The 13,078-nt window shown below is 38.6% G+C and overlaps 2 long non-coding RNA genes across 3 annotated transcripts in view; one reads left to right on the forward strand and one right to left on the reverse strand.

Moving 5' to 3' along the window:
* Positions 1-13,078, reverse strand: part of LOC116068981 — a 50,214-nt gene that overhangs the window by 3,971 nt on the left and 33,165 nt on the right. The window lies entirely within an intron of this gene.
* Positions 37-13,078, forward strand: part of LOC116068980 — a 31,231-nt gene continuing 18,189 nt past the window's right edge. The window contains exons 1-4 of one of the 2 annotated variants that reach the window (XR_004109787.1): positions 37-192; positions 1,677-1,790; positions 2,299-2,995; positions 6,733-7,501. This is a non-coding gene — a long non-coding RNA (uncharacterized LOC116068980). Of the gene's footprint in view, positions 193-1,676; positions 1,791-2,298; positions 2,996-6,732; positions 7,502-13,078 lie in introns of those variants that run through there. The other variant, XR_004109786.1, reaches the window with a different exon arrangement.

Here is a 13,078-nt window from a genome sequence, read left to right on the forward strand (position 1 = left end):
GTCCTTAGTGTCTACATCCGGGTCCTTAGTGTCTACATCCTGGTCCTTAGTGTCTACATCCTGGTCCTCAGTGTCCAGAAGCAGTTTCCAGGATTTTTGGTTTTTGTTTTTTTGTTTTTGAGTCCATTAATTCCTTGCCTGAAACTAAAGCAACTCTGAATGTAACATTAGTGTAGGAGGAAAGCCTGACAAGTGAGTGTTGTTTTCAATTATATATGTAAAGACCAGGGAGATTCCTTTTCACTAGAAATCTAGCCAATCTTGAAGTACCTGTAATCCCAATACCCAGGAGATGGAGGAATAAAGGTTTTGACGTCAAGGCCAGCCTGAGATACATGGTGTGTTCAAAGCCAGACTACACTAATAAAGGGCCTGGACTTACTGAAACCAGGAGCAGAAGAAGGAGAGAAAGCAGACTTTCTTAGTTCATATTCTGATGCTATCAATTAATATCACAGATAGGATGCTTAAAAACAAGTTTCTTTGGTTCCTGTTACTGCAGGGGCTAGGGGTCCAAGCATATGCGAAGAGCTTTCAGGAATATGGAGGTGATTTTTTTCTGATCATATTGTAAGCCTGGAGAATGGGAGTGCATTGGGCCAAGTAGTGTGCATGATGCACCTCCTCTTGCATTGAAAGTCAGCACCCTTCCAGCTGGAGGCCAAGCCATCTAGCTTCCTCTGTACCCCAGGAATGGACAATGGGATCTGGAAACTTTCCAAATGCCTATCTCAGCTGTGATGTTACTCTGCTGACTGTATCAGTTTGCTTTAGCTGTTATAGCAAACACAATATTGCTCTTTCTTTTTTTTTTAACAATTCTTTAGTTTTTATTCATCATCATAAACTTAACTTTGCAACCCAGCCAGACTTGAAGGGAGATGAGGAAACTATGGAACCCACAGAACTTCAGTGAGAGCAGAGATGACAGGCTATTGGGAGCAGATGGGTGGGGACACTCTCCTGAGCTACAGAAGGAATAGTTTGATGGGTAAAATGCCCACAAGTCAAAAGAAATTAGAGTCGTCCACAGTCGAAAATGGCAATCTTCTTGCTGGTCTTGCCATTCCTGGACCCAAAAACACACCATGGCTTTTACAATGTTCATGCCTTCTTTCATCTTTCCAAAGATCAAAGGCTTGCTGAAGGGGTTTGTAGCCCTACAGTAGGAACAACAATATGAATATTGTTCTTTCAAAGTCAGTAAAATGTTGTGCTGGGATTTCATTGGGAATTGCATTGAATCTGTAGATTGCGTTTGGCAAGATGGATATTTTTGTTCTGTTGATCCTACCGATCCATGACCATGGGAAATCTTTTCCTTTTCTGATAGCTTCTTCAACTTTCTTCTTCAAAGACTTGATCATACAGGTCTTTTGCTTGCTTGGTTAGAGTTATCCCAAGATATTTTATATTATTTATGGCTATTATGAAGGGCTTTGTTTCCTTAATTTCTTTCTCAGCCCCTTTGTCATTTGTATGTAAGAGAGCTACTGATTTTTTTTTACTTGTTTTTTTTTTTAAATTAATCTTGTACCCAGCTAGTCCCTTCACTGAAGATGTTCATCAGCTATAGAAGTTCCCTGGTAGAATTTTTGGGGTTTCTTATGTATACCATCATACCATCTGAAAATAGTGATGTTTTGACTTCTTCCTTTCTAATTTAATCACCTTAGTTTCCTTTAGTCATCATATTGCTCTCAGAGGAGAGGAAGGTTGGATTGGTGGAGCCAAAGGGATCAAGAACAACACAAGAACACAGGCCACAGAATCAACTGACTGGGACTCAGGTAAGCTCACAGAGACCAGGGAGCCTGCATGGGTCTAACCTAGGTCCTCTGCATATGTGCTATGCTTGGATAGCTCAGAGTTCATATGGGATTCCTAACAGTGGAAGTGTGGGCTATTTCTGACTCTTTTGCCTACTCTTAAGACTGGTTTTCTCCTTCTGGCTTGTCTTGTTCAGCCTTGACGAGAGAATATTTGCCTACTCTTATTGTAGCTTGTTATATTGTATTTGGTTGATGTCTCACAAAAGCCTGCTCCTTTCTGAGAGGAAAGTAAATAAGAGGTGGATCAGGGAATAGGGGAGGCGAGAAGGTGGGGAGGAAGGGAAAACTATAGTCAGAATGTAATATATGAGAGAAGAATAAATAAAAATGAAAAAAAAAAACAAATGCAGTAGCCTGGGCTGTTTGAGCAATGTGTATTCATTTCAATTATTTTGAAGACTGGAAGTCCAAGATCTGTATGTTAGCAGCTTTGATTCTCACAGACATCTCTTTACTGTGCTTGCAGGAGAATCTTCTCATGTCCTCCCAAGGACATGCCTCTGAGCTTGTGTATACTTCTTGGTCTATCTGCAGGTCTACATCTCCTCACCTCACAAGAACACGAATCAAACAAAATTACGATCAACCCAAGTAGTATCATTTTGATGCCAGTTCAAAGGAACTATTACTAAATAATGCCATACTCTTGGGTGCTGGAAGTTTGACCTGTTATACGTGGATTTTGCAGAGCACAATTCAACATATAACACTAGAAAAACGATATACACAGAATCTTCATGATTTGACCTGGCAGGGTGTTGACCTCATAGTAAAACACAGTCCTCAAAGATTTTTACAGAAACAATCAGTGGGACAATTTAATGTCACAACTCTGTAAGACAGATACCAGTTGGAACGTGGTATTCTAAAGATCTTCCAAAAGATGCATGAAGAGCCTTAAATCTGTACACCTTGTCATTTTACACAGTTGTTGGGGCTACTATGTAGAAACTGAAGGCTTAGACAAAGTTGGAACCTGCCTGAACACAGAAGATGCTAGCAACGGGCATTGACTCCCAGCAAGGAATTGTAGATGCCCAAGTCCTAACTGCTTAAAGAAGCCTCTCATTAGCCATTAGTTAAGGACTTCCCTTGCTATACCCTACAGGAGACAGAATGGCCAACTGACAGTGAAACAGCCACAAGCAACAAACCTTGAGAAGGTAAAACTAATTTCTACACTGCCTCTTCACACTATTTAAAGCATACATATTTAGTTTAAAGTATAAAGATACAGTTGGGAGGGCTGATGAAAGTCTTTACTCCTAGGACACATAAGGCAGACATAGGCAGATCTCTGTGAGTTTGAGGCCAACATGGTCTATATGGAAAATTCCAGACCAGCCAAGGATACACAGGAAAACCTCATCTCAAAAACAATCAATACAGATTCCAAGATTTATACATCATGTGAAGAAACAAGAAAGTAAATATAGAAAGAAACATTTAATTATTAATAGCCCCCAAGGTAGCCCAGGTTGGATTTTCTAGACATAACTTTAAACCAATTATTCTAATAATGTTTGAATACCTATAGAAATTGTCTAAGACAATTTCCATTTAAGAGAATGGATGGGAAGTGTGTGAATGCCACCCCACCAAATGGAATACAAAATAGAAATCATTTCAAAACACAGATAACTCTTCAATGGCACACACATATTAGAACTTCAGCAGTCAATCTGACCTACCAAGAAAAATGGTGACTCAGAAAACAAGAGAAATGAAATTTCCCAGTCTTCAAACAACACAGAAAGAAAAACAGCAAAGAATGTGGAACACTGTATAGAATGCCATGGTCAGCCTTCCATACAGCCAAGGAGAAGAAGTAAATTAAACAGTGGCCCACACAAGGTACTGAGAACCAGCAACGTAACCAGCAACACAGGCAAACATTAACAAAAGCACTGAGTTCTCTCTTATTTCAGCATCATTTGCATAATGCAGTGATTGTAAAACTGTATTTATGGGATAATAACACCTACATATGTATTTTTATGATAATAACACAGTAGAGTAATGCACATGGAGCTATATTGGAACAAGGTTCCTTTTACTGTTGGAGTTAAGTTATATTACTCAAAACTAGATGGTTTGAAGTTGAGATAGGAATTGTAATCTCCCAGGCAACCACTAAGAAAATAACTCAAACGTCTCCGAAAAGGAATGACAGGCTAATTAAAAGTCAATGTAAAAGATTCTATTTGAGGTAGAAAGGTTATAACTCAGAATAAAGCAGAAGTTCTGTGTATGCTAAGACCACAAGAGTTTTTCTATTTACTTTTACAATTTATTTTTTCAATCTATTTTTACAGTTTACATATCTGGATAATAGGAACAATATTGGTTAATAATACATATATGTTCATGTGTGTATATTGTATGTATGAATCTATGCCCATACATTAGGAGCATATTTGTATCTGTAATATGAAGGGTTGAGATTGAGTTATTCTTCAAGAATATCCAACTCTCAAACAGTACCAACTAATTAAAAGTAAATGTCTTCATTCAAGGACTTTAGCATCATTGTTCACTATAAGCTGGACATATACCTTTCCCTACATTTCAGAAAAGTCTATCTTCCTATACCATATTCTGCATTTACTGTAACTTTATGGCACATCATAAAGGCAGGTAGTTTAAGAAACTTACATCTGTTTCTGGCATCTGGTTTTGACTCAATAGAGCCTTCAAAAATTCTTCTAGTGTTTGAAACAGCTTTTGTCTTAATGTTTTTTTCTACTGAAGGTTTATTCAATTTGGCAGTACTATGAATATTAATGGAAGCTGACCTTGTAACAATATCGAGCTCACCAATACACAACACACACACAAGCACACACACAAACACATATCAGTCATTTAAGTTATAGAGTGACCTTTTTTTTTTAGGGTTGATAGATTTTTTTCTGAGTTCTTTACAGATTGTTCACAATTGTCTTCTTGTTTGTGTAGTTTCAGGTGTAAACTTTAATTGCGGCCCTAGTTCCTGTGAGTGTGTGCACGTATAAGTGTTTCTTCCACATTCCCTCACAGCCCCCTGCCCTCATCAGTCAGACCACAGGCATATTTTAGGCATATTGTGGTTTGCTTGCTTTTCCTGTTTGTAGTGTGTGTAATTTAATTTTATTAATGCTTGTGGGACGTTGATCTATGTTTGAATGTCAATAAATAATTTTCAAATTTTGTGTTCAGTTCTGAAAATGTTTTCTCTGGGCTGTGTTCTCTCGTATGTGTTTACACAGTATATCACTTGGTATATAGCTATTGCAGGCTGTTTAATTTGGTAGGTCTTATGTACTTATGTATATTTTTCTGTTTATTTTTTTTTAATCTGTTTCAGTAACTTACACTGAAATTTTGGATAATGATTCTATCTACAGGTTGTGAGGTCTCATGATAAGCCCAACAAAGGTTTTGCAGACTCTCACTCTGTTTCATAGCACAATTTAACCATTGCACTAATAAATTGTTATTCAAAGGTTGTTATCCTTGGTGATAATTCTTATACTTATACCATGGTTAAATGTAGTTCTGATGTTGCTTTAGTTCTTCACGTTCTTATTGCTGTTGATGGTTTATGCTTTTTGATCAAGGTCTCAAGTATCCTAGGCTGGTTCTTGAACTCTTTTTCTGTCTCTATTAGCTCTAAGTGCTGAGACTGCAATTATGCCCCATTGTACTCAGACAGACTTTTGTTTTTCCTTACCATTGTTAATGTCTTGTAAAATTTTCTTGAAATTCAAACATCAAGGATAGCAGATGTTGGAGGTAATTTTATGCTGGAAGGTATCACATTCATCCTCCTGTTCAGCTTCAGTGCTGGAAAAATCTCAGCTTGCTTTGGTGATGGACTGAAGTTAAATGTCACAGTTAGCACAACTGTCTACTGTCTCCTTGGTGAAGTCTAGCTCAACGCATTGCACAGGGTTTGTGAGGATCCCAGCAAAGTCTGCTTTCTGCCTTTGCAATAGAGCTGGGGATTGGGGGGGGGCAGGAGCTAAATTTACTTATTTTCTGTGGATATATGAAGAGGTCAAAGGACAACTTGTGTGAGTCCATTCTCTCTTCCCTTCCTATCTTGGGATTCAAACTCAGGTTACCATGCTTGCTGGCAAGCGCCTTTTCTCCCAGAGTCATCTCCCTGCCTGCTTGCTGGTGTTTTTTACCTTGTGATGGTGGCAGGAGGCAGAGGTTGTTTATGACAAGTCAGTGTTCTCTGACATTTTGATCAGAACTGTCTAGGTTGCACTGTACACCTCAAAGGTGTGGGTAGTTATTCGTATTTACCTAGTTTATTAATGTATGAATAATGAACTTTTGATAGCATTTCTTTCTTTCCTCTCTGCTCAGTTTCTCTTATTCATTCTTTCTCAACTTCAACTTCCTTTGGACCCTTTACCATTTATGCCATTAATATCCACAGAGAACACATCTCCTCTGTTTCTCTCTGTTCATTTCCTTTTATTCAATGCTTTGACTGAATCTTGTTTGTTAGCTTTCCTCTACATTATCATTCAATTCTAAAAAAATAAGCTAATTTCATGAAGTTTTTCTCCTCTAATTACAAGTAACTTACTCAGTATATTTCAAGATTTCAACATGATTTTTGATATTTTACATCATTTATTCCTAATTGTATCTCTTTGTGGAATGGGAGTAATTTTTTTCAGATTCCTTCTAATAACAACCTTTCCTTTGAATTTAGCATATTTTAGATACAAGTTTATACACAAATAATCACATCACATCAAAATTTTCAATAGAACTTCTAAACACATTTTGGGTTTGGTATCTATTATTTGTATCAGAGAAGGTCTCTGATATTGACACATGAAATGCTTCTATTTCTCCATCAAGTTCACATATTTTAAATTAGCTTTTCACCCTCTTCAAGTATAAGAAGCTGTGCCTGCTGAACTTGCTGAAGTCAGTGAAGATTTGATGGTATGGGTGTCCACAAAGCCACAACAGCAGAAAAGCCAGAGCACGGACAAAATCCTGAGGAGGCCTCTTGCTCCACATCACAGACATCTTACCCTCTGAATCTGCAACCAAAGGCTTCATTGTTGCTGAAGAGCTGTCCCCATTTTATAGAATTTTATATGAATACAATTATATGGCATTACTCTGCTTGCAGTATTTATTGAATTAACATCACTGGTTGCCTGCATTATATGGATAAATCCTGCTATACTGATTACCTTGAGATGGCTCTGTAGGCTATTTCCAATTTGGAGATACAGTGAATGAAGGCTTTATAATCAAATACCATTGTGTGCAAATGCATATGTTATTGCATCTTTGCTAACACACAGAGTTGTCAGACTTCTTCATTTCAGTCTGACAGAATTGTTTAGCAGTAATTCATTGTCTTTTCATTGGCCTCTGAAATAGTTATTGCAGAGATATATTATTATGCATTTAGCAATGATGTGACCTTCTCTTAGCTGTATTCAATCTGTGTTGAGCCCCTGCATGCCCCAGTGAGACTTTCTAACTCACCAGTCCTGTGGCTACTTGGGGGAAAGACTCTGAGGGAAAACAAAAATAGAGGGGAACAAAAAGAAAAATCAAGCCTTTGCAGGATGGTTTCCTGTAAATTTGGGCTGTATGTCACACTTTCCCCAAAATAAAATAAACTTCCTCTTTGTCTTTTCCCACTACATTGGATTTATTTTTCCTTCCTTTGCTTAATTTGTTGCTATTGGACAAAGATTCCACCTGGGGAAGAACTGTTTTGCTGTATGCATCGCACACGGAACTCTGCATGCAGACTGCTAACCCTTTATATTTCCATTCTGGTTAATTGCAAATGTTGCTCCCACTTGTCTGTGAACACTTCCTCAGTGTTCACAGAAATGAATGATTGATTAAATTAAAGTTAATCCCCCGAGTCTAATTCCTCATTCCTGCCATAACCACTGGTGAACCCCACAACGTTACCTCCCTAGAAGGGCTCTGGAACCAAGTATCTGAACATAGGAGCCTATGGAGAATAGCGCATATTCAAACCACAACCCTGAGCTGTGATCACACTAGTAGAATTGTTGAAATCACAAAATCTAGTACTTAACCACACTGGACGCTTTTCTTCTCTCCCATATGCACAGCATATAGTTTCAGTTTTTATGCCCTTTTGGGATTTTTAAAAATAAATTTGTAGCTCTGTTCTTATCATTTCATAATGGCTTCCACCTTGATTTTGCCTTGAATTATATTAATATTTTTCCTTCCTTGCCCTCACCTGGGTCAGAGCTTCCTTTTTATACAATCCTTCCATGTCGTTGTAATTAGCGGTTTCATTTCTAAATGCTACATAGATTTCAAAGCCAAATTGAAATGTTTTGTTACATTCACCTTGTAAATTCACCTTGTTTATGTTTATTGTTCCTCTGAAACTATATTTAGCTTTATAGTCAGCTTTTTCAACTAAGTTTTATATATGTGAAATTTTCTCAGCCTGCTTTCTGGGTTAAGTATGTTTAACTTTTTTTTTAATATTTTATTGCTTATTTTATTTATTTACATTTCAAATATTATTCCCCATCCCAGTTAACCCCATATCTCCTCTCCTGTGCCCCCAGCTTCTATAAGGGTGTTCTCCCACTCCCACTTCTTCTGCCTCACTGCCCTATGCTGGGGCATCAAGCCTTCACAGGACCAAAGGCCTCTTCTCCCACTGATGTCAGATAAGGCCATCCTCTGCTACACCTCTCCATGTGTACTCTTTGGTTGGTAGTTTAGTCCTTGAGAGCTTTGGGGGCTCTGGTTAGTTGCTAGTGTTGTTCTTCCCGTGGGGTTGCAAACCCCTTCAGCTCCTTCAGTCCTTCCCCTAATTCCTCCATTTGGGTCCCCACGCTTAGTCTGATTACTACAATTTCTTACGATTCTTTATGGTTAAGAGCTCTTTTTATGCTGAAATCATTCTCAGAGGAGTGTGTGATGGACACATCTACACACAATAAATAATACAAGACCTATTTGTAAATGTTATAGCACTTTATTAAGCTTTCTTGACTTCTGCACACCTTGGCGATTGGTAAGGTTCTGCACACATAGTAATTAGAATTCTATAAGTGTTGCCAGGCCAATCTTCTGTGATACGGAACTCTGGGCAGCTGCCTAGGCAGTGAGGCTCTCATAAGCAGGAGGACCCTGTCCCTGTTCAGATCCTTTTCTAGCCTTACCATTTGTTGCACTTCCTCTTCCCATTGCAGGCCTAGCACTCTGTGCCTTGGTAAACATGTACTTAAAGTTAATTGCCCTGAAACATACAACAGATAAGACTCCAACCCGCTGCTTTAATGGAAATTACCCAATTGATTTCTTTTCTCTCATTTGATTGACTGTAGAACTTTGAAGTCCAATGAGTGACGATGTAATAAAACTCCTAAGTGTTGTGTCTTATTTTCTTAGCAATTTAAAATGTTTTTCTTCTTCATTCAAATTTGCTTAACCTGGAGTTGGTTTTGCGATAAATTTTTAGTTCTATACTAAGGAAAAATAATCACCTGTTATCACTGGTTGTTACGGCCCAGCGGTAACCATAGGGAAGGATTATTCTGGAATATGAAGTCAGGAGAAAGTAGGCTAGCCATAATTAATCTTACCCACGGGGGAGGCACCAAAAATTAGACAGCATTCAGGAGGTATGGTCACCCAGCCATCTTGAATTTAATGATTCTTTGTTACAAGCCAACAAACAGGTAGAATAAGTGAGGCAAAACCCCTCCCCCAAGTTCATCAGCATGCCGGCCCAATCAGCAGCTTCTTTGGTCTCTGTAAAGGCGGAACTTCCGATGTAACTGGAACCAGGAGTGATTACTCTTGGATAGGTAATGGTGTGAATGTGGGTGTAAACTGCACATCTCACCTGACTCTGAACTGTATTTTAAACACATTTTAATGATAGATGATAACTCAACACACTTGTTTCTCTGGGACCCATACAACGTTATTGGAAGAGATTTCTCATGGGCTAACACAGGCTCTGCATCCTTCTATTCAGTGTGTCCCCTCTGGACAGACTTCTAGCTACATCATTTCCTCCTGTAGATTGCAAGATAAACCGCATTAGTACAGTCACCCACTTGGTACATTTATCTAGTTGGACATGGGGATTTCCTGGGTACAGCTTAAATACACCTACAGATTCAGTCACTGACTGTCAGAGCAGCCACAGAGCTTCCTGTTTCCAGCTTGATGCTCTGATAACTAGCTTTATATTTGACAAGACAAAGGAATGTTACTGCAGAATGTGAGTGTGTTATACGTGAAGAGAAGAAGCCAGACAGTTTCAAAAGGATAGATCTTCCTTTTCTTGTGCAGTAAGTGTGAACTTGTGCCCTCTCGGATCACATCATCACAGGATGTAAGCCATCACACAATTCTTCAGAGGACTGTCTTGTCATAGTCATTCAATATAGTATGTTGACTAGTGTGGTCGATCCTGGGGGCAGACTGTGAGGGCAGTCTGTGTCTCCAGCTACTTCATAACAGCTAGCTATTAGAGTACTCATGCTGGGTTTTCAAAACAATACAAAAGCAGGACACTTTGTACAATCATGCATTTTAATTAAGTGTAAACACCATGAAAGAATGTTTTGATTTAGCTGTGTACACCGAGATACATAGTAAGGCTGGCCTCTTGTGACCCTGACCTTTAAGAATAAACTGTTACATGACTCAGTCCAAATTCACTAGCAGAATGACAGGGTCAATTTCATATGAAGAGTTATTCTGCTTTGTCCTTAGAAGCAGATGTATTGGTAATATCTCTCAAATTTCCGACCTCAAGTTTTCATTGAAAAATTTAGCTGTAGTTGTCCAACATAGCATCACATAGTATCCACCAATATGGGACTGTGTAGATCAGGTGTCTGTGGATATAGCTGTGAAAAATTAGGGATTACCTTGATTTTGTTAACTGATGTTGGATGTCCATTATGGGTAGCACCATCCCCTAGGCAAAGGGTCCTGCACTTTGTAACAGTAGAGAAAGTGATCTTAATACTGTCATGTATTAATTCATGGCTCCCTGTTCTTGATTGTGATAAATCTAAAATTTTGAGTAAAATAAATCTTTCCCAACTAAGCTGCTCCTGTCAGGGTGCTTTAGCAAAGAAATTGGAATGGAAGCTGAGACAGGAGAATTTTAAACTGATTGCAAGGAAAATAATTACTACAAGACAAAACAAACCCATGTGTGTATATTTCAACATATTAATACATTAATACACACATATGCACAGTAGATAGCAGACTGAATAATAAATTGTGAAAAAGTAAGCATCTTGGGCAATATAGAGTGTTGAAATATAAGTGAAATCAATGACTTTCTGACCCTTTATGTTCTTTGCTAACATGAATTGTGGTGCAGGTTCACATATATACCCCTATCGTCAGTTCTCCTGCATCAGTCACACACTTACTTTAACATAACTCATTTTTTAAAAAAAGGAGAAATAAGGCTTCTACATTAAAACTTGTTTGAGCATAAAGAGATTTTCCAGCTTCTTTGAAACATTTCCCAGTTTCAAGTCTAGCTTCTTAAACGCTTAGGCTTTCTTCTTCAGTTATGTTTTTGCCTGAAATTAGAATGCAAAGAATACTGAAGTTCTATGGATAGATAATTCATCTATTACTGTGGAAGGATTCATAGGTGCTAGGCATCACTATGTACACTGAAGGTATATAATTTTTATTTTAGGGATGTCTTTCCCGCCCCTGAACTATTCTGCCCTTATCCATAGCAATGAAGTACCATTATGGCGAAGGACAGTTCAGCAAGCAAAATAACTAACTCTTAGTTTAACACCGATGTCTGAAGGCTAAAAAACAAATTGAGGACTCATAATGAATATAATATTATGAGGAAGAGAAATAAAACAAGCTATGAAATAAACCTAAGATATCAAAATTTACAACCCAAAGAAATCACAGTTAAATTTTAAAAAAAAATATCCAAAATTGAGAGCTATAATCTACCAGTCTGCTGTAAGGTATGAACACATTTAACAAATACAAAAGTACCAATTCATTACCACTCATTAGCCCAGAAGTACACTTAAAATATGGCAACCACATGGTAAAATAAAATTAAACAGAAAAAAAAAGTAATGGAAAAACAGCAACAAGTCAGCCAGCTCAGACCAGACCAGACCAGAAAGCCTCCTCGGACGATGAGCCTCCTTCCTGGTCAAAGGATGAGAGGGACTAGCTGGAAGAGCGCTCTGTGTAACCATGACCTCAGCCACATGTGGGAAGTCACTCAAGCACTCTGGCCCCCAGCTGCCACCTTTACAAACACGTAGCTAAACACCTCCATCCGGATAGAAACACTTCAAGGAGCTGACAACATCCAGTCTGAAGAGCTCATAGGTCTTGCCTACTTCTGTGGATCCTGTTTGCCTATACTTCCCGTTGAACAAAGGCATCAACCAACCAAAAGCAATCCTACCCCCCCCCCCGAAGGACAAAGCTAAACATCACACTTGCAATTTTAAATGCTTACGGTACTCAATGTGGGCTATCAGAGGCCCAACAGCAGATAAGCTACTGGACACATCAGAGACCCTAGGAACAGACTCTCATATAAACTCCAATGCAGAAACACCACTGAAACCACTATGAGGACCAAGAGCAATTTCCTTATTTTTTTTTTAAATGTTGTTGTTTCTAAGGGCAGGAGAGGTAGCTCAGTGGTCAAAATCGTTTGTTACTCTCATAGAAGAACAGGGTTTAGTTCTTAGCACCCACATAGTGGCTCACAATTGCTGGCAACTCCATTTTCAGAGGATCTAGTGCCCTCTTCTATCATCTGTGGGCATGGCACACATGTGGTACATACATATTCATGGAGGCAAAATATGTGTGTATTCAGTTATGTGTTTCTGTGTGTCTGTATGCAGAGCTAGGCATGTAAGTTCCAGTTCCCACAGGGGCCGGAGCTTTGCATCTCCTGAAATTGGAGTTACAAATGGTTTGTGATCTGCCCAGTATGGGTGCTGGGAAACAAACGGAGGCTTAAGGAACAATTTATTTGACAAACAATATTGAGAAATCTTCACACATACACACAAAGGAACAAAATCAGAAACTTACATAGCATACACAAAAATCATCTCAAAACAGACTAAGGTCTTAGACATAATGCTTCGATCTTTAAAACATCGCAGAGACTGAAGGAAGGGCAAGCCAGCCTAAATATAGCTATCTCCTGAGAGGCTCTGACAGTATCT

Source organism: Mastomys coucha, unplaced genomic scaffold, assembly GCF_008632895.1.
Source record: "Mastomys coucha isolate ucsf_1 unplaced genomic scaffold, UCSF_Mcou_1 pScaffold22, whole genome shotgun sequence".
Taxonomy (NCBI): Eukaryota; Metazoa; Chordata; class Mammalia; order Rodentia; family Muridae; genus Mastomys; species Mastomys coucha.